Raw genomic sequence first — 4157 nt, forward strand, 5'->3', positions numbered from 1 at the left:
AAAAAAAAAGGTTCCGTACGTCATGCGGACTGCGCCCCTCGTGTCGGTTGGGCGGGAATGGAGGGGATTTATTAATGAAAATGTAATTTCGCGAATAATAAGGTAGGAAATCAGTAACCTACCTTTTAGCTAGGAAATCTACGCAATTTTTTTTTAGAGTGTAATTTAACACAGAACGTCGGGTATCACTTGAAGTTTACGTATACTGTTTTTAAGAGTTGAATATTTGCGTTTGAGCATTTTGTATGACCTTTCTGTATTCTAAGAGAAAATCCTCGATTCATGGCTCTTCATGTAGCCACTTTTGGATTTGGAAATTTAGGATATGAGTGTTTTGTATAAATTCGCTCAACTCAGAAAGGAATTAGAATGTTGAAGTGCTACACGTAAACCTTTTGGATTTTAATATACAAATTGATTTTATAATTGTCTTTGGATAAACATCTGGCTGTAGCGCCATATTTTTCGTGTATTTTTAGATAATGAAAAAAAGCTTGAAAGGCGAAAAAATTAAAATTTTTATTTTATTTTTATTCATTGTTCTGTAAATTATATTAAAAGCCACTTTTTTATGATTTTTTTATTGTTAATGTATAAGTGAGTTTTTTTGAAAAATACGATTCTCATAAACTTTATTTTTTTTATTTAAACATATTTTACCTCTCAATTTATTTTTTATACTTTTCAATTTACACATAGAGCGTCGCAGAGTGAATCTTTAGACCAAAAGCTAATTATAAGCTAATGTTATAGACTTATGTATGAGCTTTATAAAAGTGTAAAATGTTGCTCTTTTATTGGTTTATAAATTGTTTGTTGGGCTTATAAAACATTTGAAGGTCTTATAAGGCACTGGCCGCAGAACTTTTAATCAGTGTCAGACCAACGGCTCTACACAAAGAGCCTTATAAAACTTTTAAATGTTTTATAAACCCATGTTGTAGATTACTATAAGATCCTTATAAAACTACCAACATATAATTTATAAACTAATAATATAGCATTATTTTGTACTACGAAGCCACGCCTCCTGGTCTTATAAGGGTTTCATAGACTGTTTTTTAGAACAAAATGGTAAATGGTTGTTCTTTAATTTTGCGGAAATATACCACTATAAAACTCTCATAAAACTTTATGTGATATCCGGGATGGCGGATAAAAAAATTAAATCCGATTGGATTCGCTTAAAATTTTACAATTGGGGCGTTTAAGATCGCTGATTATGAATCTGAAATCAAATTAAAAAAATTCATTATTGATTATTAATTCCATATTGGATATACCATTTATTTACGGAAAAGTTAAAATCTAAACTACGTACACGGCATATGAGTAACATTCTCATCTCGTCTGGGTAACTCATACGTAATGTAACCAACTGTTTCATTGCTCAAAGAAGTACAGGTTAGGTTGGGTTAGGTTAAGGTAGTTGCCCCCACGTAAAGGACATACTTGGACAATTAAAATACCACGAAAAAACTGAACGGATACCCTTAATTAAGTCGGCGAAACGCTACAACCAAATTTCGAATGCAGCTAATTTTGATCCCTGAGAGTTCTGTGTTAGTTAAAAAGTGCGAGCCAAAATGTTTCCATCTTAGCTTCGCGAAGGCTGGACAGTCTAAAAGAAAGTGCGGAGATGATTCCAACTCTGCTTCCTCTTGACAGCAGATTCAAAGGGATCAATTGAAAATTACCGCGTGAATACCAATCGCACAATGGCCTGTTAGAAACCCCATCACTAGCTCTTGAGAGGTAACGCGTTTTTCAGCACCTTTAAGGGGTAACTCGTGACCAGCGCCACTAAAAGTATTTTAAAGTGTCCTAAAAAACATTTACTGCAGCAGAGAAACGTCCTTTTCCCTTTTTTATGTCACAGAAGGAGCATCACTTTCGTTTGTTTATTAAGTATTTAGTAGAGTATGCGCTCGCCGAGCTAACACTAGACCCCAGGGCCCTTGACAGGATTTTTTTTTGGGAGGGGAGGGCTTTTTCTGACAAAATATTTTTTTTTTTTACTTTTATTTGAACGTAGATTGATCAAAAGAAAAATACTAATAAAAATAAAATATTTCACACAAACAGGGATGAAATTTTTAAATTTGTTTGTAAGTCAAATATTAGTGGCATTGTTCTACTATGATAGCACGGCCGAGTAATCATAGTCAACTTATGTGCAGTAGTCGAAAAAATTAAAGCCGCACCAAATTTTTACAAGTACTAAAATATTATTTTTGTTGATTTTAGTTTTATAGTTCATTCTTTAAAAACATCCGTATAAGTACAAGTTAAAAGGCAGTGTCACACGATTAGGTATTTGCCGAAATTTATTGCAAATCGTATCCCAATTGTGTGAATACCTAAATATTTTTCTTTATCCCAATCACTAAAAATAATTTGTTGAAATTATTAAATAGGAGATTGCTGTATTGTACCAATCTTTTGACCACAAAAAAAGGATCAATCCAGCGCCTTCGTCTTGACCTGCGGGCTGTGTCGGAGCTCCAGCCGCTAAACTTGAACGCAGGATACGTTTTATTATTAAGATCACATTAAAGTTAAAAACGGTACATGAAATATTCGTGGCAACCCTATTCAAAATATTTTAAAACTAAAACCTTGTTAAACTTTTTCGACTAGCACACATATTGTGATACATATTTAAATTGCCTATCTAACTCCCTTAATTCAAGTTCAATTTAATTTGTGAAACATATGGCAACCCTCCTAAATAAGGTTCAGAATAAAAAACTAAAGCCATGTCAATTTATACCCATATTTTAAAAAATCATTTGAATTATTAAATAATTTGAGTTTAACTTTTTACACAGGTGGAAACCATTTTTAAAGTTATAAATACTCAAACTAAATATTTCTAACTAAATATATATAAATATTAAATCACTCTTAATTCAAATTGAATTTAATTATATAATGAGGTGGAAACCCTCCTACATTCAGTTTGGAAATCAAGTTTCTTCAAAGCAATTTTGATTTATATTCATATTGAAGAAGTTATTTAACCTATTGCTTGTATTGGATCAACATTGTAACAACGAGGCAACCCTCGGAAAAATATTTTCAAACCACAACCTCTTTCGTCTGACATCCATATCTATACATATAATAAAATTGTAACAGGTCGATGTCTGTACATTATAGATATTAAAGAAAAATTAATGTGGGGGGTCTTTATTAGAGCACCAGAAGCCAAATCAACCATTTTTAGAATTTTTGTCTGTCTGTCTGTCTGTATGTTTGTTCGCGCATCACTCGAAAACGAATTCATGGATTTGAAAGCAGTTTTCCCCGATATATTCCTAGAGATCTAACTTAAAATATAGGAAGAAAAAAATTAGAGAGTTGCCACCTGTTTGAAATTTGGGGTTTAAGTAAATTGATAAGAACAAATGAATATTGCAATATGGGCGTCAAAAGAACGAGGCTGAAGAAGGCTTACAGCCAAAAATATTTTTTAGAGTTGCCACCTGTTTGAAAATTTACATTTAATTTAATTTATAAGATAAATTGAATATTGCAATATGGGTATCAAACTGAAGGGGTTTAGGAAATTTTATTGCCGAAAATATTTTTAGGGAGGGCTGCCACCTGTTTGAAAAATTTTATTGTATTAAATTGATAAAATAAATGAAATCTATATCTACATCTATACATATAATAAAATTGTAACAGGTCGATGTCTGTACCTTATAGATATTAAAGAAAAATTAATATGGTGGGTTTTTATTAAAGCTACAGAAGCCAAATAAACAATTTTTAGAATTTTTGAATCTCTGTCTGTCTGTATATTTGTACGCGCATCAGTCGAAAACATGGAATCGCTAGAGATCTAGCTTCCAATATAGAAGAAAAATAAGAGAGTTTCTACCAGTGTTTTAAATTTCAGTTTAGGTGAATTGATACGGTAAAGTGAATACTGCAATATGGCTGTCAAAAGAAAGAAATTTACAAAGGCTTACAGCTGAAAATATTTTTGTGGAAGGTTGCCACCTATTTGAAAACTTTAATTTAATTTAATTGGTAGCATAAATAAAATATTGCATTATTGGCATCAAACTAAAGAAGCTAGGAAATTTTAATGCTGAAAATATTTATAGGGGATTTGACAACTGATTCAAAAATTGTATTCATTAAAA

The sequence above is a fragment of the Rhagoletis zephyria genome, unplaced genomic scaffold (genome assembly GCF_001687245.7).
Source record: "Rhagoletis zephyria isolate East Lansing unplaced genomic scaffold, Rhagoletis_zephyria_1.1 Rzeph_scaffold_00665, whole genome shotgun sequence".
NCBI classification, from domain to species: Eukaryota; Metazoa; Arthropoda; class Insecta; order Diptera; family Tephritidae; genus Rhagoletis; species Rhagoletis zephyria.